Raw genomic sequence first — 25203 nt, forward strand, 5'->3', positions numbered from 1 at the left:
CCTAGTGGCGCAGATCCTACCTTGTGTGAGGTAGCTCGATAGCTAGACCTCACATGCCGTCCCTCCGTCTGCTGTCAACAAAACGAGGAGACTACAGACTCGACGCTGAGATGCATCGAAATGCATCCCGCTGCAGAGTCGCAGAACCCATACGAGCGCCGTCAGAACATGCCGAAGATTCCAGGGGTTGGCAAATCTCCGGTAAGCACTCAACATTACGCAATTTCTCGAAACTTTTTATTACAACTAGTTTCACAGGGTGCAAGCATCCACCATGATGGAAACGAAAATAGAGGAAGAGCGAGTGGTGACCACGCCTAGTGCTATATAGTACGTCACTAGGGCGGGGCCTGGCAGGTGCTGGGTGTATTTGTTTTATTCATTGATGGAGTATACTAGGTACTGGAGATGAGGTATATCTCGATGGCGAAGAGCAGGACGCGATTCGCCAGTACGACTATATAACATGCTTTATATCCTCGCCATTACTATATGCCCGTCGCGGTTAAAACCTTTTGAACTAACATTAGCGTTAAGCTAGCTAACGCTTCCATTCCTCTTTGACCCGTCTCTCGTAAGCTACGTCATCCCCCGCTAAGAGTCATGGGAGATGTAGTAAATACAACAGTCCTGTGTGTGTCTTTATGCAGATCGTTACAGGGACGCGGGAAGGGGGGGTGCGGGGGGTGCTGCAGCACCCCCTCTCAATTATTGCAAAAAAAAAAAAAAAAAAATTTTGGCAGTATTTATATATTTGTATATACTGTAACTGTATAACTGTAACACTGTATATTATAAGTTTATCCTGCTCAAAGCACGTCACCATTTTAATATTGTGTGTATTGAGCCGTACTGTATTGTAGCCATTCTCCAATCTGTTAAATAAAGTTTTCATTCATTCATTACACTACTGTATGTACACAATCATACGTGTAAAACCGAGTAGATTTTCGAATGATGACAGACTGTCACAGACTGATTGAATGACAGGTGAAACAACTAATTGTATTCACCTCCCGTCTCCCGCCCTTCCCACGCGCCACGAACCACTGAGCTACTGTGATACAGTGCTTGCGCAGTCAGTCGATTTGAGCTTGTAGTCAGACTTTGCTAGCACAGAATGTCTCACTCGCAGAAAAGAAAAATATCAGATTTATTTTCGAAACGTCCCGCCGGTCCCAGTGACAGTCCCACTAAATCTGATAAACGTCAGAGAGAGACAGAGACGACAGGTTCAGCCTCAGCATCAGGTATTGAAGAGTTAACTGAGTCTGTTCCCCTATACCCCCCCTCGGGCCCCAGGGGCTTCCACTGAGGGGTGATGCAAATAGGGATGGGGTGTTATGGCAGCTCATGATGGAAAGAGTGCGCACCGAGTCTGATCCCGAGTTGAAGAATTGGCTCCAAAAGAGAGACAACTGGATGTCCAACAACATCCAAAACGAAATCTTACAGCTGCTTGCCCATGATATTCAGCGACAAATTAGAGGCAAAGCATCCAAAAGCCCAATCTTTGGCTTGAGCGCTGACGGAACCACTGATGTCACTCACTGGAAAAGAACAATTCTCGTGTAATATACAGTTAGCCGATGACAACTTGGAAGCTCAGAACTTCTTTTGGGGTTTTTACAATGCCCGGCCCAGACACAACAGCCGAGACGCTGTTTTTGTGTATAAAATACTTTTACGCCTCGACCTGCCCATGGAGAGGCTGATAGGATACTGTTTTGACGGGGCCAGCAACATGTCTGGGGGGTACAGGCTAGACCAGGGGTTCCCAACATTTTCAGGCCGCGACCCAAAAAAAACGGTGTCAGAGAGCCGCGACCCCCACTATTATAGGAGGTAAAAAAAAATTATTTTAAATGGAAATGTATGGTTGAAACATGCAAACGTTCAAACGCACACACACTAATAAGCATTGGAGGCTTTTAACCAGGGCCGGACTGGGGAAATCATTCAGGCCAGGAAATATAGCCCCAGTCAGGCCACTTTTTAAGCAGGGGGTCTGGGGGTCCCCCACCAGGATTTTTTTTTGTTACAAAGACTTAATTTCCTGCATTCTGGTGCAGGCATTTTTTTTATTTGTACCCTTTAAATGCCAGTGTTTGTGATGGCATCACAACTTATTGTTAAAAAACAGGCTAGCATATGTATGATTAGCAACAACACAGGTTTTTTGTAATTGATAAATACAATATTTTATTCAACTTCAGCCCTGATCATAACACCACATATTCATTTTATAATTCTAACCCTTTAAATGCCAGTGTGTGTGATGGCATATATTTGCAATATATCAAATGCAAAGTACATTTTTCTGGGGGGGATTATTACAGGCTAGCATGTGTCAATGATTAGCAAAAAAAAAAAAAAAATTAATCTGGCGACCCCCCAGCACCCCCTGCCGTTTTATAGTTCCCGCGGCCCTGGATCGTTATGCAGTTTTAAAGCACCTTGGCTTTGTTCTGAATGCACTTTGTTGTAGTTATCATACAGAGAAAAGAAAATGCACTTGACTTTAATGCACATTTAGTTGTATGCAAAGAGAAAATGTTTAAATTGTACAATCTTTCAGTAGCACTAATTATATATTTTATAGTTTTAATCTACAGTTTAATCACCTGTACATTGTATATTACTTTTGCATTTTACTGTTATATTTGCACTCTGGTTGGATGCCAAACTTCTTTTCATTGTACTGTACTTGTGCTGTATGATGGCAATACATTTTAATCTAATCATAACTTTTGGTACAATATAAGGTTTGTTTTCATTTGCTGTGATTTCACCTGACCGCCGATCCACGAAGGACCAACAACAGGAAGCAGCATTCGCCTCCTTCCAGCTTTACTTCCTATAATCACACAGTTCCTGTTGTTGTTTCTGCACTAGTCTGGGATGACTCAGAAATAAAATAGAAAAACAACTAAACAAAAGCTAAAGGATGAATGTTTATCTCTTTCTCTCTCTCTCTCTCTCTCTCTCTCTCTCTCTCTCTCTCTCTCTCTCTCTCTCTCTCTCTCTCTCTCTCTCTCTCTCTCTCTCTCTCTCTCTCTCTCTCTCTCTCTCTCTCCTGCTCACTCCTTCTCTGCCCCCTCAGGCAGGTTGGGCTTGCCTCTGAATAATGAATAATGCACGCTCCAAAAAAAGGGAGAGCGAGAAATAAAGAACTCTGCAGAAAGAACCATTAAACCTTTACTGCTGCGAGTAACTAAAACCATTGATTAACTTTTCATAACTTTCCTCCCAGTTTCAGAGATGATTAATTGGACTGAGAATGGAGAGAGAGAGAGAGAGAGAGAGAGAGAGAGAGAGAGAGAGAGAGAGAGAGAGAGAGAGAGAGAGAGAGAGAGAGAGAGAGAGAGAAAGCGAGACAGAAGTGACAGCACCTGATTAACACAGGCCCAGTAGTCTCTAATACTCTTCACCTTCCCTGACGCCTGCAGGACCTCCATCCCCTGTAACACACAACAAGCATACACTGTACTGTACAACAGACCAACTAGAGAGAGAGAGAGAGAGAGAGAGGGAGAGAGAGAGAGAGAGAGAGAGAGAGAGAGAGAGAGGGAACGACCAGCCCGGAGCAGTGACCCGGCCAAGAATGATTTCCCTCATCCCCTTCTCTCTCCTCTCAGCTGGCAGGACCGACTGAGGCTCTTCGTCTTCGTCAGGGTGTGTAACGTCAGGGAGGAAGAAGCCTCTGGGGGGGGGGGGGGTAGCAGATGACACACTGAGGGAATGCTGATCCAGTCGTCACGTGGGACTGGGAGAAAAGGTCTGAATAAAACGTTGTTGTTTACATTTACATTTTTAGTATTTCAGCTGACGCTTTTTCCAAAGCGACTTACAAGATCTGTACAACAAGTCAGCAGAAAGGGTACAAACAGTTCGTCAAACAGTGTCAAACTTGAGTGCTACAGTTTTGAGTGCATAGTACTGTAGTAGTAAAGACATATTAGCATAGTATGTAGTAATATAGGCAAGGTACAGTAGCAGAGTGTATACTAGTAAAAAAAAAAATAGTATGAAGGTAGAATCTTTTTCCTTCCTCATTTCAGATATTGATCGAAGAAGTGTGTTTTAGTCGACATTGTTTTAAAATGTGTTTTTATAATAATAATAATTTGACCATTTACAAACATAAGCAATGTCAACAGAGCAGTTGTTTTCCATGAGAGCTGGTGGCAAAGACTTGACAGTGGTATGCGTTCTGTTTACATAGCAACATTAATAGATCAATCCCACAAACCCCTAACATGGCTTCTGTTTCCTGACTGAACAAGTGGCCCTAAAAAGATTTTGATATGGAATTTAACCAAAAACGTATGTATTTTTATATTTGTTTTCATAAGGGGCGCTCCTAGAGAACAGATGTGATGCAAAGCCCATGCGAGTGTAACAGAGGTACCGCGAGTATATCCAGTCATGATGGACTTCAAGTGTTGTGAAGTGACTGTGGCACGTAGCGGTACTGCAAGTAAACTCACTCCCCCTTAAAAAGGCATCCAGACACATTACCAAGGAGTGGATTCACCTCTTGGTATAGTGGTCTGCGATGTCGCCCGTGGCACGGGAGACCGGGGTTCAACTCCCACCCAGGGCATGTCAAATAAGACCGGTTTCAGTGGTGCCGTGACCCGGATGCCTTGGGTGGTGTGAGTTTAGGGGGGTGAGTGTAACGGAGGTACCGCGAGTATATCCACAGTCACGATGGACTTCATGTGTTGTGAAGTGACTGTGGCACGTAGCGGTACTGCAAGTAAAACTCACTCCCCCTTAAAAGGCATCCAGACACATTACCAAGAAGTGAATTCACCTCTTGGTATAGTGTTCTGCGATGTCGCCCGTGGTGCGGGAGACCGGGGTTCGACTCCCACCCAGGGCATGTCAAATAAGACCGGTTTCACGAGTCCCCTCTCCCTAAACCATGCCCTCTATAGTGCGTGGCTGTAAGAAGCATTGCTGAGGCAAAGAGGACAAAAAGAGACACAACCCAGTTCTGGGAGAGGTTTATTCCAGGTTCTACATAAAAAAGAAAAAAAAGAAGATGGAGGGATACAGTATGCCACTGTTTAATGCAAAAAAACTTGATTTTTTTTGCCTTATACAGCATACCTTTACATTGAGGTTTATTCCAGCTATGCCCCAAGGAGCCGGTCACAACACAACACAACACAACACAACACAACAATCTGCTGAAACTCTAATGCGCACAGTGTTTATTTATTTTATTTCAAGGACAAAACGGTCTAACATATTTATAGGGCTATTTATAGAAATACAAGTAAGTGAGGTCATTTTGACATGAGGATGGCATACAGGCCTCAGAGCAGAGGTCTGCCCTGCTATAACCTTCTGACCTGTCAATCAAAATCTAGCAGAAGACTGAGACCAGTAGCATGAATGTTTATCATTACACAGCAGAGAGAGACCAGCAGCATGTTTATCATTACACAGCAGAGAGAGACCAGTAGCATGAATGTTTATCATTACACAGCAGAGAGAGACCAGCAGCATGCATGTTTATCATTACACAGCAGAGACCAGCATCATGCTTTACACAGCAGAGAGAGACCAGTACGGTGCTTATCATTACACAGCAGAGAGACCAGTAGCGTGCTTATCATTACACAGCAGAGAGACCAGTAGCATGCTTATCATTACACAGCAGAGAGAGACCAGTACGGTGCTTATCATTACATAGCAGAGACCAGTAGCATGCTTATCATTACACAGCAGAGAGAGACCAGTACGGTGCTTATCATTACACAGCAGAGAGACCAGTACGGTGCTTATCATTACACAGCAGAGAGACCAGTAGCGTGCTTATCATTACACAGCAGAGACCAGTAGCGTGCTTATCATTACACAGCAGAGACCAGTAGCATGCTTATCATTACACAGCAGAGAGAGACCAGCAACATGCTTATCATTACACCGCAGAGACCAGCAGCGTGCTTATCATTACACAGCAGAGAGAGACCAGCAGCCTGCATGCTTATCATTACAGTACAGTGAATGGATATTGACATCATAGCCTTTGCTAAACCCTCCTCCACTAGATCATGGAACTTCTTTTGAAGTAACTGCCCTTCTTATTTATTTTTTGTCCCTGAAAAGTCTATGCAGCAATGCAGGTTCACCCCCCCCCACAGCCCCCACCCTCCCTGCAAACACGCTGCCACCCCTGTCTGCCCTGATAGATGGCAGCCACACGGCCCTGCCATCAGCCTCACCTCACCCAACAGTACAGGGCAGCAGGAGGCAGAGAACTGAATACGTGTATGGGAGAGAAGGGGGAGAGGGAGGGAGTGGGGGAGGGAGGGAGGGAGAGAGATGGGGGGCAGAAAGAAAGCAAGTGTGACCGGTCAAGGAAACCAACCTGGACATGCTTATTTTAGATTCCCAACACAGTAACACAGTGTGACAACAGATTTACGGTGTAACTGAAGGTAAATCTTTATTTGGACACATTTAATCACATGTGCAAAAAAAAACACAATAAGGCTTGGGGGGGTTGGAATTCTCCTCATTCTGGACTGTTTGCCGGTGGCCTGAACGCGTCGCAGCCTATAGTGACCGCAGCAGTCAGCCAGATGGAAGGGTGGTGCCCTGTCCTACTGATGCTGAGCTATGGGGTAATAATCAAGACGTGGTGTCAGAAAGGGAAGATAAAGAAAGATAATACAAAAGGTGACAGTGCCTTGCGAGTACAGACTGAACTGACACCCCACCATCAGTCCATGCTCCACGGGAGATGCTGCGGAACCCACCGGTGTAGTGCGTTCGTGGAAAAAAGCTCTGTGTAAAAGACTGAGGTTCTCCCTTGTTTCCGTCCACATCTGGCCGGTTCTGATGGGTCGACACCTAACGATTAGATTAGATTGTACTTTATTGTCATTATAATATAATTATAATTTTACCGCAGTATAAACAAAGTCTCAAGCGTGCCCCTGTAGTAACGCGAGAGGTTAAGCGCTGGACTGTGGAGTCAGAGGGGACGCTTCCAGGCTGCACTTGAATGTACAGAATGGAGTGTGTTCCGCGACAACACAGACAATATTAATGACTACACGGAAACAGTGCGAGACTTTGTTTGTACGTTGGTAGAAGAAACAATCCCCTCTACCACAATTAGAGTTTACCCAAACCAAAAGCCATGGGTAGACAAATCCGTCCGTGAGGCTCTGAAAGCGCAGACCTCAGCATACAACACCGGGCTTGTGACAGGCAACATGGATGAACACAAGACGGCGAGATACAACGTAAGGAGGACAGTAATAGAGGCAAAACGGCGCTACAGGGATAAAATTGAACTTCAGTATGAACAGGCTGACTCTAGAGGTATGTGGCAGGGCCTCAGAACGATGACAGATTACAAAGGCACCTCCCTCAAGCTGAACAGTGACATCTCATTGGCTAATGATCTCAATAACTTCTATGCAAGGTTTGAGGCTGTGAATAACAACACCAGCCTACAAACCACTGCAATGGAGGGGGGGGGGCACTGCCGATGGATACTCAGTGTTCAGGATAACAGAACATAAGGTGAGGAGGACCTTTAAGAAAGTGAATATCAGGAAGGCAGCAGGACCGGACGGTATCCCCGGCCGCATCCTAAAAGTCTGTGCCGATCAACTGGCCCCGGTATTCACTGACATATTTAACCTGTCCTTAGAACAGGCTGTCATCCCCACCTGTCTGAAGAAGTCCACCATTATCCCGGTACCCAAAAAATCAAAGCCTGCTTGCCTCAACGACTACCGCCCTGTAGCTCTCACCTCCATAGACATGAAGTGCTTTGAGAAGCTAGTGAAGGGCTACATCTGTTCCTCCCCCCCCCCATCAACCTGGACCCCCTGCAATTTGCATATCGCCCCAACAGGTCCAGGGAGGACGCCATAGCCCATGTGCTGCACACAGCAGCATCACACCTGACAAGAGGCAGGGGAACTAGAGAATGCTATTCATCGACTACAGCTCAGCATTCAATACCATAGTGCCCTCCAAACTCATAGCTAAGCTCACGGACCTGGGCTTGAACTATGACCTCTGCCAGTGGTTCTTGGACTTCCTGACGGGCAGACCCCAGGTGGTGAGAGCAGGCAACTGCACCTCCTCATCCATCACTCTCAACATAGGGGCCCCCCAGGGCTGTGTTCTGAGTCCCCTCCTCTACTCCCTGTACACACACGACTGTGTGGCACAGCAGAACAATAACACAATCATCAAATTTGCTGACGACACAGTAGTGGTGGGCCTGATCTCTGCAAACGACAAGAGGGCCTACCTGGAAGAGGTAAAGGTTATAGCGGGATGGTGTCAAGAGAACAGCCTCTCCCTGAACATCAGCAAAACAAAAGAGATGATTGTGGACTTTAGGAGGTCGGGGGTCAGGGACTACAGCCCCCTCAGCATCGACGGGGCACCGGTTGAGAGAGTGAACAGTTTTAAGTATCTCGGAGTCCACATATCCGAGGACTTGACATGGACCACACACATTGACAGTGTTATCAAGAAGGCACAGCAACGCCTCTACTTCCTTAGGTGCCTAAGGAAGTTCCAAGTGAGTCAGAAGATCCTTAAGAACTTCTACTCATGCACAATAGAGAGCATCCTGACTGGCAATATCACCTCCTGGTTTGGGAATAGCACTGCACAAGACCGTAGCAGACTACAGAGAGTGGCCCGTTCAGCCGAACGCACAATTGGAGGGGGGCTTCCCACTCTCCAAGACATTTACAACAAGCGCTGCATGGGTAAGGCTAAGAGAATAATCAAAGACCCCAGCCACCCAAACAACTGCCTCTTTGAACTGCTGTGGTCAGGCAAGCGATACCGGAGTCTCATTGCAAGCACAGAGAGACTCAGAAGGAGCTTCTATCCCCAGGCCATCAGGATGCTCAATGAACAATAACACTAACAAACTATCAAATACACCCACAGCACACACATCCACACTCACTTTAAATAAACAACTCACTGTAGCACCCACTGTACCCACTTTAGACACTTAACACACTTTATATTTATTGGTAAGAGATGCACATCAACTCATACCTCATTGCACCTCACCACCACAAGGTGGCACCACAAGATAAGCAGTACGTCACAATTTCTACACTATAATGTATATTGTTGTAACTCAGTTACCTTCTCTACTCTGCATTGTATATATTGTATATACTGTATATATATATATATATATATATATATATATATATATATATATATATATATATATATATATATATATATATATATATATATATATATATATATATATATATGTATATTGATCATTTTTGTTGTTTACACTTGTTTACGTACTTGATTTTCTATTTTATACTTATATTATACTTATTTTATACTATCTTTATTTTATCTAGCACACTCTCAGGAGCAAAACAGAAAGAAGCATTTCATACAAAAGTATTCTGTATTTCTGTATGACAACTAATAAAGAAACTTGAACTTGAAACTATAAATAATATTATATATATATATAATATTATTTGCATATGAGATTTTGGGACTCAAACTTAAGGTGCAGTAATAAAATCACACAAGTAATAAAAGAGAAACATAAAATACTATACAGAAACATTAAATACTATACAAGAAACGTTAAATACTATATAAGAAACATAAAATGCTATACAGAAACATAAAATACTATACAATAAGACAATGTTCCAATACTGTACAATATACAAAATAACAACAATATACAAAATAGCAATACACAAATAACAATCACAGTGTCAGACTTGAGGGGTAGGATGTTGCACAGTGTGGGAGGAGGGGGAAAGGTTATTAGTGCATGTTAGTAATGGAGAGAGAACTGCTATCAGGGGCTGGCTGTTTCCAGTTTAACGTCCAACCGTACACAGCGAGGTAACAGCAAGGCACTTAACCTGAGGGTAGATTGTGCATCGAGGAGCCTCAGATGAGTAGCCTCTGCGCCCGTAAGGTAGGAGGAGATGGATGGGTAGAGGATGAAGCTGGAGGATCAGCGTGTTGTATACCCATGATCTCATCTTGCACCTATGGGAAGCAGAGATCTGGAGGGGGGGGGGCACCTGGTGACCAATCCCTGGGCCCACTCCAAACACAATAGTCCATCCACAGCTGTGCCCAATCATGTATCAATTAGTCAATCATGTCAAAATGTTCCGGGCACAGCTGTGGGGGAGGCATGGTTCATAGTTGCGCCTCCGTTGTGCAATAAATCATAGTATATCCGTGGTACTCTTCGGTATAAGCAATCCACATGGGGGGCGTGTTCCATTCGTCCTTAGGTGTCAACATTTAACACTTTCCGTGCCACGGGTCCGGTGCCCCGGAACCCCGTTGCGTGCCACCACCCACTTCAATGATAGACCCCCAACCCCCTCTCCAATGTACAGTAAATGACCAAGTATGGTTTTGTCAATATTCCAATGTACAGTTTTGCTTGTACAGTTGTATGAAACAAAAATAACATGCATCGTGTTACTGGTGCACATAGAAATGTATAGACATACAGTAAGTTTACTAAATAATTATATGTAAACCCAGAATTACAAAACCTCCCAATTCAGTGTCCAGTCTCGCCTTCTCCAGAAACGCCTGGGCATCTTCCATTCTTTGTCTCGTTCTTCTCAGCCAGCTCATGTTTTAATTTAGCCTCTTTCTCTGCGAATGATGCACGTACACGTGCTGCCTCTGCCCTTGCATGGGCCCTTGTTGCTGTACTGGCTGAAGATGTAGATGTGCGGCCGCTGCTTGTGCTGACTTGAGAGGTTCTGTCATTCTCTTTGGCAAGGTCCATCATGCTGTTTTACATGCTGTGATTGATCTGTTGAAGGGATCGACGTTGCACCAGCTGGTCGCTTGTCTTTTTACTGTGCTGTCCTCCCAATGGTGTCTTCTAACCAAAGGTAGACGGCCAGCCAAACTCCCTCATAAACAACACGAGAGTCAGGATGTAGCTTTCTTGCTTCTTTGTTTTTTCAACCCGATGGCAGCCTAATCAAATGGGGAAGCTTGCATCCCTCGCGCCGGGAGGCCAACCCACTTTCTTCTTGATAGGCGGGGGCCAACGTCCAGTGCGGATGGCAGTGGGCATCCCTCCTCAGAGGCGGGACTTGAACCCAGACTCGGAATCGGGGCTCCCAGGAAAGCCTCTGTCTTCGTGGGCCGTCAAATAAGAACTCCCGGAGGAGTTAACGGAGGAATCCTCGCCTGGAGCCGGCTGTTCAGTGGGGCCTTATGCCTGAGCAGCCGACCCAACACAACGGACACATCCGAATGTGAAGCGCCGGTGGCGGTCAGAATAATCCTCTAGACTCTCCGGTGGTGACGACATTATCCTTTCTTTCTCCCGTAAATTAATGAGAGAGGGAAAAACAAAAGACAATGCCAACACAGCTCCTATAACTAAACTAACTACTTTAAGCACTGAACTTGAAGAGGTGCTATACACGGACTTCAGGGTTGTGAAAGTAGGGAAGGAGCTGATAGTATGGCCATGGCCCCGCTTATGTGTGAGCGGATGTGGGTGTGGCCAGGTAGGTGAGGAGCGTGCATGTGGTTGAACGTTTTCATGATAGCATAATTATGATTAAAGGGACAGTTCCAATAGAGAAGAGCGCAGAGCTATAACGAAATATAACGGCATTCATATTGAACACTAAAAACGCCCGATCAGTATAAAAGCATTGCAGGATCAAGCAAAAATGTATGTCAGATCATTCTTACCTGTGATCGGGAGTATTGCAAAAATAATATTCCAATTGTTTGATTACCATCTGGTACATCCAATGTCCATTTGGCCCACGGCATAATCCACCACTTACCGATATACCGATATTGTCCAACTCTTAATTTCCGATACCGATATCAACCGATACCAATATATGCAGGGTTTCCCCCCCAAAAAACGGAATAATTAATAATAATTAATAATAATTGTGGAATTAACACAACATTATGCATACTTTTGACAATAAATAAAATCAGAATTTGTTCTTACTTTCTTGCCTGGGTAAATAATGGTTAAATAAATGTACAAATTTTTTTTTTTATCTTTTTTTTTAAACCGATACCGATAATTTCCGATATCACATTTTAATGCCAATATCGGCCGATAATATCGGTAGGCCGATAATATTGCACATCCCTAACCGCAACATATGGATCGGGATATTTGACATGCTTCAATGGAACCAGGAGAACGGCTGCCCTCGCCCGACAAGGAAACATGAAACCGGAGACGTTTGGCCATTACACAGGCCAAGATACAAGGTTACAAAGGGTGCTCGATACCGCCGTCTAGCGGGATGCGGCCGGTATTGCACGTTGGCAACCTCAGTCTCATTCCCTATGGTAACAACAGGATAATGAATAAAAATATCGAAAGTGTCAAACTTCGATGCCCCGAGGGAGTTTTGACTGCGCTTCGTGGTACCATCCATTACACTCACCCTCCTTAAACTCACTCCACTCCACCCAACGCAGTCACCTTAAACTTCAATGCCCCAGGGGAGTTTCGAAACCCGGGTCTCCCACGCCGCGGGCAACAACATAGACCTCTATACCAAGACGTGAACTGCAATGTGTCGATCTGTCTGCTGAGGATCAGAGTGAGTTTAACCCATAGCACCGCTACTTGCCCCAGCCCTTCGTGCAGTGGCGGACTGGCCATCGGGACGTTCGGGACGAATCCCGATGGGCCGGAACCAAAGTGGGCTGGTAAAAAAAATTTTTTTTAAATGTTTTACTTTTTTTTTTTTTTTTTTTTTTTTTACTTTTTTTTTTTTTGCCAGTGTGTGGGCCAGTGTGTGGGCCACTAATGTGGGCCGGTGTGTGGGCCAGTGTGTGGGCCAGTGTGTGGGCCAGTGTGTGGGCCAGTGTGTGAGTCGGTGTGTGAGCCACTAATGTGGGCCGGTGTGTGGGCCAGTGTGTGGGCCGGTGTGTGGGCCAGTGTGTGGGCCAGTATGTGGGCCAGTGTGTGGGCCGGTGTGTGGGCCAGTGTGTGGGCCAGTGTGTGGGCCGGTGTGTGGGCCGGTGTGTGAGTCGGTGTGTGGGCCACTAATGTGGGCCAGTGTGTGGGCCAGTATGTGGGCCGGTGTGTGGGCCGGTGTGTGGGCCGGTGTGTGGGCCAGTGTGTGGGCCAGTGTGTGGGCCGGTGTGTGGGCCAGTGTGTGGGCCAGTGTGTGGGCTAGTGTGTGGGCCAGTGTGTGGGCCAGTGTGTGAGTCGGTGTGTGGGCCACTAATGTGGGCCGGTGTGTGGGCCAGTGTGTGGGCCAGTATGTGGGCCGGTGTGTGGGCCGGTGTGTGGGCCGGTGTGTGGGCCAGTGTGTGGGCCACTAATGTGGGCCGTAGGGTTGCCACCCGTCCCTTAAAATACGGAATCGTCCCGTAATTGGAAACTAAAAGACCCGTTCCGTATTGAACTGATACGGGACGCCCTTTGTCCCGTATTTTAAGGTTGCCAGTTTAGTGAGAGAAATAAGCCAGCTGACCTACAAAAACAAGCAAAATTGTGTCCAAAAGTTGCGGAAAATAAACAGACTTGGCAACTCTGGTATGATGGGCGTGCGCTCAGCAGCTCACCGACCAATGAGAATTAGCGATTTCGCGTTGCTAAGAAGAGTTCTGTGCCGTTGTGCCAATCCTCCGTCTGCGCGCTGCGTGATTTCTTTTCGAAGACGCTTTGAAAATGTCTACAGCAGACACTGTGACTCCACCGTGTCCTAAAAAGACAAAACGCCTCCAGAAATACAGACCTGAGTGGGAAGAGGCAAATCCCTGGCTTGATGGCGTGCGTCAGTGGAGATGTTTACAAAGCAAACTGTAAAGTATGTAGGTGTTTTCTGTGGCGCATGGTGGACTGACTGACAGACAGCATGCCTCAGGAGAACAATATTCCCGAAATATAAGAACGCAAAGGACCCAAGCACAGGTGTCACAGTTCTTCATAACTGAAACATCTCCTGAGATTGATTCGGTATGGGATATTACATCTTATTTATCTGGTTGTGTTTTTAACTAGATGTCAGTATTTCTATTTACCTGCCCTGGCAGCCAGGAGCCTACTCTTCTTTGCACATAATTTTTTATTAATCTTTTAATTTGGGTCACACAAGTGTTTCATTGTATTATTGTCCTCTTTCAGTAAAAGTGTTCCCAGGCTTTGTTTTTACAGCACTTTATATTCATACAGTATTATGCTCAAGTTGAGGCTATAGTTCAGCCAATTTATTTAAACAATGTTAAATGCAAATAAAGCACTTTAAACTTTAAGTATGACTAAATGCTTTCTTGACTATATATAGTAACTGTTCCAAAATGCATAGATTTCTATGTATTTTAGGGGTTTGGGGGGCTAGCTCTTTTTAATATAAATGTCATAGATTGTTTTATTTAGATTTCATAGATTTCTATGCATTTCAGGAGTTTGGGGGGCTGGCTCCCCAAAATAATTAAATAACATAACCCTAAGCCTAACCCTAAAACCGAAAAAAAGTAAAAAAAAAAAAATAGTGACAAAATCCGCCCATTTTCGCCCAAAAAACGCCCCAAAACTGCAACAAAAAAATGTGCGCGCACTACGCGCACGCTCGATGATAGGTGTCCCTTATTTCTATTGATCAAAGGTGGCAACCCTAGTGGGCCGGTGTGTGGGCCGGTGTGTGGGCTGGTGTGTCTGAATGTCCCGGGCTGAATTTGTGTCCCAGTCCGCCACTGCCTTCGTGACTGCGCTTAGCGGTACCATCCGTTACACATGTAATCCATTACCCTCCAAGCCACGAACAGAGAGACATGGTTCCCAGAGTGTTATATGAATGAGGCCCATTGCTGATGATCCATCCCAGCCATGGTTTTACCTGCCTGTGTGCGTCTTTGTGTGTGTGTGTGTGTGGGTGTGTGTGTGTGTGTGTGTGTGTGTGTGTGTGTGTGTGTGTCTGTGTGTGTGTGTGTTTCCTCCCAGATTAATCCATTGGATTTCAATTGAGCACCACTCAGCTGTTCCTGAAAGAGCCAATTATAAATGTCTTGAAGAAAGAAAATGTTGATGCAAAACAATTTACCGGCACTCTTTTCTGACCATAAGTCAATGTTTTTCCTAACATGAAAATATTGCCACATCCCTAGTTAATTATTCATCGCCTTGTAGCACAAGTTACACATTGCAATTACTGTGTGTGCTATGCCTTAATACTGCATGTTATATTGGCAAACCCATTAAATGGGCCAAAAAATTTTTTTTCCTTTTATTTCAACTGAGACTGTGTTAGTAGTCTGACTAAACATTTGGCATGCATGATTCATATTTAACATAATATTTAACAGTTTTGGCCTATAGTGTTTGATCGAGTTGCAATGCTTCACAGATTTACAGTAGAGATACACGATTTTTGCTGATCAGATTTCATGACGATTCCATGAAAAATAGACATTGTTCAAATATACAGTACTAGGTTGTGTAAATTGTTACAACCAATACACTCTAACATTGAATAGTTGAGTTATATGTATCAGGCTTTATTTTGGCTACAACCACAGCAGGCATAATCCGGAGATATGGCGTTTAGATTAGTATTACTTCACAGATAACTCAATCTACCAGCAGCCGAGCTTGATATGGCATGAGTGACTTTTTTTTATTTCAAGATTTCTTTGACATATCAAAAACATTTGATAATTTTCCATAACTGATCCACGTCCCTCTGGTTGTGAGATAGTAGTGAAGAGACCCGGGCAGCAGGGAGCTCTCCTCACCACCTGGTGGCTTAGAGATGGAACATTGGAGCATTTTAATGACACCTATCCAGCCGTTTCAGATGGAGTGGGAGAAAGGATATGAGGCTGTGGCTCCTGTTATAGCCTGCGGACATTTTCAACTCAAAGAAGCATCTCTGAACGCTCCACTGGCCATAGGTCAAATTTCACTTACAGAGGTTTAATGGCAATTTCTATGATGGCCCATTGTAGGACGATAGTAGATGATGATAATGATCATGAAGGGGTATGGCAGTCGAGGATGCATAGGAGCTTTTCTAATGTTATCGTTGAATTTATTAAATGTATGGTCAAGAATGGTCCCAATTGAATAGGCTATGTAATATGCTATTACCGTGGTAACATTATATTTAAATTGTTGGATGCTTTTATAAAGCACCTTTAACACTAGCACAGCCAACAAAGGGTCACATGACCCCTAGGAATTTTCAATAAATGTATCCTCGTCACTCGGTCGAGCTCCAGCTCTGTCACTCAATGACTTTTCCTAAAAGTACCCGTTTTATCTGGCACGGTTTCTGAAATTTCAAAATGACTTCAGGAAAATGAAAGTCACAGCACTTTGCGAGCATCTAGCGCAGGGGTGGCCAACCCGTGGCTCGCGAGCCGCATGTGGCTCTTTGCCCGTCAATGTGTGGCTCTTCCATCCAATTAAAAAAAAGATTATATATTAAAAAAAAAACTAAAAGAATATATATATATTATTATATATATATTTTCAAACCTACATTTCATTGTGGTAAACCTCATATTTTTATATTCAGAGGTAATTATATAGTTTACACTGTTTGTCTCACATTTCTCATATAAGCTGTCGGGTCGTCTGACTGGTTCCTGGTGGGAATTAATGGCATTTTCTCCATGGCTGTGCTAGTGTTAAGTAAAGTAAATATATACATAATAGAATGTTCACTGACCAATGAAACTTGACGTTTGGGGATATGATTAGTGTATCGTCTCATCCGTTAGTCATACATCATGACTAACATAACAGTCATGAAACTGATATCCAGAGATGCGTCTACTCATAGACAACACATTGTAACGCTCCCCAGGTTGCTGCGCCATCCTGTGGACTAATTCAGGTGGTGCAACTCTTCTCTTTATTTATTAACCCATTCCTTCTTTGCAGGGCTATAACTTTTTAAATTGTATTGCTAAATTGACATTACTATGGCCCATTCAACATCAATTATCTATCGTTCAGGATGTAGGAACGTTTTACTTTTTCATTCACACATTCATACTAAAATACCGTCCAGAGTATAAATATGTTTTTATCGTTTATCGCATGGCTAACAAATGATTGTAGTCTGCCCCGTTGTCCTGACCAGGATTACATTCCTTTGTGCCTCGTGATGCGCACGCACTGAGTCTGAGACTGCTGGACGGCTAGACAGCTGGCCAGGGACGTGGCTCCTGGAGTATTACCCCAATTGACCTATTGGGGGCGCTATAATTAAAGGTCACTCTGCACATTTGTCTCAAGGACCCATAAAGTCCCCCATATTGGATTTTTTACATCTCCTCCTAAACCGTAGGTCTGATTGCTACCAAATTTGATGTGGATCACTGGAACAAGCTTATACAAAAATGTATAAAGCTTGTTGATATCTAATAGCATTTTGAAGATATTTACCAATGAACTTAAAAAGGGTTTGGCACAGGATATAAATAGACCAAAGTCAGCAACTGCCAATCATCACAAAACGTGCATATGTCCACATATGTACCTGGAACATAACCTGAATGACCACTATGGGGTGCTACAAATGAGAAAATGGATGTGGCATGACACAAATCAGACTATAAATCACAAATAAAAGTGTCCATTACAGATAGTGTGTGTGTAATAGTGTGCTAGTGTATTAGTGTGTACTAATGTAACAGTAATGTAATAGTGTGTAATAGTGTACTAGTGTGCTTGTGTAATAGTGGCACATGTAATATCTGTATCTGTATGAATATATCTGCATATATACAATATACCTGTATATATACCCACCCTGTACATGCTGTATATACTTTATCTATATCTGTAAATATCCCATACCTACTTTACTCTTGCCTACTATTAGTTATACCACTGGTTAGTATGGATTACTACCATATATTACATATTATAAACACTTACAGTTAAACAGTTACACTGTATATCGTTAATGCACTTTACTGTTACGTTGCACTACGGTTAGATGGCAACTTCTTTTCATTGTGCTGTACGATGACAATCAATTTGAGTCTAATCGAATCTAATAGTGTAATAGGAATACTGTGATCTGCTTTCATTGGTCTATGTTTGCCCTGCCCCCTACACTTAAGCCCCGCCTAACATGTAGGCTACTAGACAATAAATGGGTGGCTGCTGCATGGTGGAGATGTGTGCTCTACTGAGTGCACCTTTCTAATTACAGCTGTGTTTATTCTGCTATGCCATCGTCAAAACGCCTGCTGTGAAGCTCTATTTCATGCACACGGTCACATTTGGGTCCCAATCCAACACTGATTAAAAACCACTGAGCTAGAGAACCTGGACAAAAGACCAGGACACATTCTAAAGCTTTTACAAATTGCATGACTCGCTAGATGCCAAATTCTCTTGACCTTTGACATGATAGGAAATATCCAGCACGAACCAGTAAGCATTAGCCATTCATTAAGAAGACTTCAAAGGTACTGTCATATATACCACAGAAACCGAATATCTTTTGATACAATGTTTGTACTCAGAGACAGAAATGAAGAGAGAGAAACAGAGAGAGAGAGACAGAGACAGAAACAGAAATGCACAGACTCAGAGAAAGAGACAGATACACAAACTCAGAGAGAGAGAGACACACACACACACACACACACACACACACACACACACACACACACACACACACACACACACACACACACACACACACACACACACACACACACACACAACACACACACACTCCAAGAGAGAAGGGGGGCATGAACACACACTCAGAGAGAGAGAGTGTGTGTGTGTGTGTGTGTGTGTGTGTGTGTGTGTGTGTGTGTGTGTGTGTGTGTGTGTGTGTGTGTGTGTGTGTGAGAGAGAGACAGAAACACACACACACTCAAGAGAGAGAGAGAGAGAGAGAGAGAGAGAGAGAGAGAGAGAGAGAGAGAGAGAGAGAGGGAGAGAGAGAGAGAGAGAGAGATAATCACCCCAGATGATCTCTCCTCGGGACATGAGCGATGACTTCTGATTGGCTGATCTCATTGCTTGGTGCTCTCAACAGTAACCCTACGGCGCCACTACACATACACACTACACCCGTGGAGCTGAAAGCATCTTTACCGCTAGAGTTATGGTTCACCCTTCACGCATATAGGCAGCATCTATCCTCCGCAGACCCCTTTAAAAGATCCATAAGTGAATTTAGATCCAAAGTGAGTTATGATCATTACCATAAAACACTACACAAAATAATTCCCCACAAATCTCACAAAGTCGCATTGGCCGGGCTACACAGATGGATAATGGCTTTACTGTTTATCATCCATCATATCCCACCGTGTTTAGCCGCATTACCTCGTTCCGATAAGATATATTCAGCACCATATGTTGCATTAGGAGCTCGGTGATTAGAGATTCCACCTATAAATCCTGCCATAGCTGTGACTGGTGCAGCGGGGGGCCATATGGCCGCTAGGCACCGGGGATGAACGGAAAGTGATTGGACTGGGATCACTGGGATCTTCTAAACTAAATGCAATACCCCCACCCCGCCCAAAAAAAACGAAAAGAATTTTTTTAATTAACCCTTTCACTACATAAGGTTAACCTTTCACTACCAGTGAAAGGTTAACCTTGTCGTGTGGTTGTGAAAGGGTTGACCCTTTGTCGCGTGGCAGTGAAAGGGTTAACCTTCTGTATTGTCGCAGTGAAAAGGTTAACCGCTTCGGTAGAGTGGCAGTGAAAGGGTTAAAGTAACTGGATGAGGTGGAGTATCAGGTGGTAAGCACTCTGTAGTTGGGTTTTTTTAATCCCAATTTTAATCTAGATTACATCCACATCTGGCATGTCTCGGTGTCCTGCTCCTTACCACCCCCCCCCCCCCCCACCCCCCCCCCCCCCCCCCCCGCCCTCCTCTCATAATGTGATTTTTGCTCCTAGAATAAGGAGATTGGTGCCCCCCCCCCTAATTATCTTCCTGGAAACCTCCCAGAGACACCACTGTCTGGTTGTCTTATCCCAGGGTTGAATCAAAATATATCCCATCGCCTCAAAGTGAATCAAATTCAATTCAATTCAATTCAATTTGCTTTATTGGCAGGACTGTTACAAAGACAATACAATAAAATGTTGCCAATTCTTTTAGGAAAATAACGTGAAGATACAATAACAAACATACTGTTACACCTCTTGGAAAACTCTTGTGCCTTGTTGTTCGAATGCCTTGGATCTGAGGTGGAGACATCTTGAGATCTGGAGGAAGATGGGGGTGGCGAGGAAAACCATGATTAGGATCCTGCTCTGGCTGCTGCTCTTCAAGTCGCCTGCAAGTGTCGAAGGGGAACGGAAACATGAAATATCAAAGGATTCTTCCAAATGAATTCATGTTTGCAAGTCAAATAATCTCACATTTGATCAAACAGTTGTAAAATTGAAAAAGATTCGAGATTTTGAAGCCTGATCTTAAGCTATCTGTCTAATGTTAAAATATCCTGATTTTTTTTTACTGCCCTCCCCAACATTCAATGCTATTTTCTATCCCCCCCCCCACACACACACACACACACACTCTCCGGAGTCGGCATCAGAACAAATCTAAACAGAACATCTAACCCAACCTATTATGCTTGATAATGGGTTTTCCATCTACAACAACTAACACACCGACTACGCTCCAATTTCAAAACATGCTCTCACACACACACACACACACACACACACACACACACACACACACACACACACACACACACACACACACACACACACACACACACACACACACACACACACACACACACACACACACACACACACACACACACACACACACACACACACACACACACACACATACACACACAATGCCCCCAACTAAAATATGTACATATCGTTTAGGATGTTGTGCAAACCCTGGGGACAATCACTTTGGATCTTAAATAAACTGTTTCAGAAATATAGCTTTAGAAAAAAAAGTGGTTTTGAGGCACAACTTGCCCCCAGTGAACCTCCTCTAAAATGCTGTACTGTGTAGCTGCACCTCCTCTAAAAGGCTGTACTGTGTAGCTTAACCTCCTCTAAAAGGCTGTACTGTGTAGCTTAACCTCCTCTAAAAGGCTGTACTGTGTAGCTTAACCTCCTCTAAAAGGCTGTACTGTGTAGCTTAACCTCCTCTAAAAGGCTGTACTGTGTAGCTTAAGCTCCTCTAAAAGGCTGTACTGTGTAACTTAACCTCCTCTAAAAGGCTGTACTGTGTAGCTTAAGCTCCTCTAAAAGGCTGTACCGTGTAGCTGAACCAAAGCGGTCTGTTTTTGTGGAGCATTGCGCGTCTGTGGTCCTGAAAACAAGTTTCTCAGTTCCTCTTACATTGCTGTGTGATATGATATGATATGATATGATATTTGCATGTATAATGCGCCCCCCAGCCAATTTTTACATCGGTCCGGGGCGCAGCCCGGGGAAAAAAGAATACGAATAAATGGACAGGACAAAGAAAACGGAACCAGGCCGACGGACAGACAGAGAACATAAGAACACCCCAGACACACAACACAACAGCAAAGTAACTCAGTGATCATCCAGAGCGAAAAGGTGGATTTTAAGCAATGTCTTGAATGTCTGTACGGTGTTGGCAGACTTGATCTTGAGAGGGAGCTTATTCCACAGTGTCGGCGCCATCACTGCAAAGGCTGCAAAGGCTCTGTGGAGTCAAAGAGGAGTCATACGTTGAGGCCTGTTTGGAAGATAAGATTAATTTTTTTATTATAATTATTATTATTATTTTTTTTGTAGATATAGTCCGTGTATTGATGTCAGTAAACATAGTCTGTCTCTATAGGCGATCATCAAGAAATGTATGACTTTGAAGGAGCGGGTGTAGCCCTTGGATACTCATTGTATGTAACTTTCCTTTGTGCAGCTCCATGTTCCGTCAGTGAGCTCTGTACTGGTTTAACCCTTTCACTGGCACACTACAGAAGGTTAACCCTTTACTATAGGGATAGTAAAGGGTTAACCTTTTGTAGTGTGGCAGTGAAAGGGTTAACCTGCTGTTGTGTGGCAGTGAAAGGGATAACCTTCTGTGTATTGTCGCAGTGAAAGGGTTAACCGTTTGGTAGTGCGGCAGTGAAAGGGTTAACATGGGGCTTGGATGTGCAGCTCCATGTTCCGTCAGTGAGCACGAGTTGAATGGTAGATTAAAGGAACACACCAACTTTTTGGGGGAAATTATCTTATTTGCCATCTACCCTGGGGTTATACAAGCAGATACATACCCTTTTCTTCTCTGTGCATGCTTAGGGAACACACGCACCGTTAGCCTACTGTAGCTTAGCGTCATTCACTGGAAGTAGGTGTGCCAGTGTAGTCTAGTTCCCAACAGTCACGAAATACACTCCAAATACAACTCCAAAACGTTCCTGTAAACATGTTGTGACCTGTGTATTTACCATGTGGAGAAATAATTTAAAAAAAAATTATTAGACATTTTAGTTTTCTAATATACTCAGACATTGTTTTTGCCCAACCACTGCTGCCTGGGCACAGTGATTTCATCACCTCAAAAACCCTGCTTTTCAAAAAACAACAGGGCTTTTGAGGTGATGAAATCAATCAAGTTTGTCTAGTTTCTTTGGATTCTACGTTCACCGTAGAGACATCTGAGAAAAAGAAAAAACGTCATGAATCCAAGGCAACACAGGATGAGTAATTGATATACAAATGATTATCTTTGGCCCGAACCCCAGCCCCAATACTGTTAAAATAAACAATAACACAACAACACAGTAATTTTCACTCAGAGTACATTTTCAATGAGCGACTTTTCACTTTTATTTAAGTAGATTTTTACACCAGTAATCTTACTTCTACTAGTAAACTTCTAGTAAAAATGTCATCAAAGTAATGTATGTAGCCTAGTGATAGAGACAGTCCAGTGATGCTGGTATCCATGACAACAAAAACATGGCAGCCCCCCATGAGACAGAGAAAGCTTAAAACTAGGCTACAAAAAAACAAAAAACTGTTAGTTTGTAAAACTATTTCATCAAACGTGACATGATGATTTGGCTATAAATTCATTTTGAATTAACCCTTTGATATCTCTCTGTTTCCAACCCCCTTTAAAGCTTAACCATGCAAGCAAGTAGCTGACTGTGTCGTGCCTCAAGGATAATATACCCCATACAATAACTATCCCATTAAATATATAATATATCCCATTAAATATATAATATATCCCATGCAACCACCCCCCCCCCCACCCTCTCATACCCCTTTTCCACCAACAGGGAACAGGTTCCGTTCGTGGATTAGTGCACCTAATTTTGAACCGTTCTGAGTTTTTTCGACCAGAAATTATAATAATTATAAAAAATAATAATGCAAATAATTGGTTTCTTTTACGAACCGAGTGGACGTCATATTCTGCAGGTCAGAAAGAGAGGATGGAGAAGGCAACGATGGAGAAGTCAAGTGTGAGAAACCGTCAGAAGAAAAGAGCGTGCGGTGCGGTGGTCTGCCGCTATCTCCATTTACTGCCATACAACACTGAGAGAGTAATACCAAAAGTTCAGTAAACTGCAGTGCTTTGTGCATACCAAAACAAAGAGGGACCTTTCAGTTTGCCCAGGCCAGTTGGGTGTGCAGCTGTCCGTCAGTTTGTGTGGGGAATGCTTATTACTGGTGGACAAGATGAGCTAAACCACATAATATTCCCTGGCGTTGTTTAAATCTGCTGCTTGGGTGTGTTGCGGATTCAGTTTTGTCTACGACAGAGACGGATTAAACAGTGTGAGGGAATACGAGCGTCAACACGATACATAAGGGACCAGTTACACAAGGTTACCAGGAAGACAAAAGCAACTCCTTCTCCCCAACGTACAGTATTTACTCTAAACAACCTCTCCACTTAAGATTCAGACCATAATCCAAAACCAGAGCAGTATCGATGTTTAGCAGCACCATACGCAGTCCACTGCAGTCGCAGGTAGTTTGTTATTTCAGCATCTAGCCGTTAATATTGACTCTCGTAGTCACTTCCGCAACAAGGCAATTCCCAATATTGAACAGAAACGAGGCATAATTGTCAAATTATCCAACACATCCACACCCGTTGAGCACATTGGAGTGAGATAAAACCAAAAGATCTTCAGTCACCTAGAATGAACAAATAAATAATCGTCAACAAGTACAGTATGTGTTCCTTATGTTTTCAGCAAATACATTGAACAACGCCCTCCATTTTGATGACGTGTCCTTGATTACGATGGTTCGCTTCGAGGTCACAGGAATCCTGAACAGAACTAGTTTGGTGGAAAGGGCTATCAGAGTCGCTCCTTCTCTTGGAAAACCCCTCTATCCTTAGAATGCCTCGGAATCTGCAGAGGAGACGTGGCACTCGTCCAATACAAGTGTTAAAGCTTAACCGAGAGCATGCAAGCAAGTGTCGTGCTTCAAGGTTTATATTGATTGCGTGTTATCAGCTGTCACAGGCTCGGCCTAGATCCTTTCTCAGAGGAGCAGAGTGAACTGAAGCCTGAGATTAGGACGCTGTACCCATAAACACACACCAAAATAAAGAAAACGATAACAACAACAACAACAAGCAGCTTTCTCTCAGATTACTAGTAGTGGTTTTATTTTGAGCATTGCAAAGTACATTTTAGGTGCATTTAGCGCTCTCTCTCTAACTCTTTCTTTCTGTCTGTCATGCTCTCTCTCTCTCTCTCTCTCTCTCTCTCTCTCTCTCTCTCTCTCTCTCTCTCTCTCTCTCTTCTCAGCTGATTAAAAAAAGATATTAGATCACCAGTTTGTCTAATTTCCTCTCACAGTTTATCCGGAGCGTGTGTTAGGGGAGCAACCAACTGCCTCTTTAAGTCCACAAATATTACAGTAAACACTCCCTCAGATCTGGAAGCTCCATTTTATTATCTTTGTAGCTGGAGTGAGAAGGAGATGGAGAGAGAGAGAGAGAGAGAGAGAGAGAGAGAGAGAGAGAGAGAGAGAGAGAGAGAGAGAGAGAGAGAGAGAGAGAGAGAGAGAGAGAGAGAGAGAGAGAGAAGGACAGGGGGAGAAAGAGGGAGAGAGAGAGCGAAGGAAAGAGAGTGAGAGAGAGAAAGAGAGAGAGAGAACGAAAGAAAGAGAGAAAGACAGAGTGAGAGAGAGGGGGGGACAGAGATAGAGAGAAGAGGGAAGTGAGATAGAGAAATGGGATACAG

The 25203-nt window shown here is 43.8% G+C and overlaps 1 pseudogene across 1 annotated transcript in view; it reads right to left on the reverse strand.

The window, feature by feature from the left end:
• Positions 1–21553: 21553 nt before the first annotated feature.
• Positions 21554–25203, reverse strand: part of LOC311245309 (voltage-gated potassium channel regulatory subunit KCNG4-like) — a 112219-nt pseudogene continuing 108569 nt past the window's right edge. The window contains exon 5 of the transcript XR_014621005.1: positions 21554–21686. The product of XR_014621005.1 is annotated as a voltage-gated potassium channel regulatory subunit KCNG4-like (transcript). The remainder of the gene's footprint in view (positions 21687–25203) is intronic.

Source organism: Notolepis coatsorum (assembly GCF_963971535.1).
Source record: "Notolepis coatsorum genome assembly, chromosome: 18".
NCBI lineage: Eukaryota > Metazoa > Chordata > Actinopteri > Aulopiformes > Paralepididae > Notolepis > Notolepis coatsorum.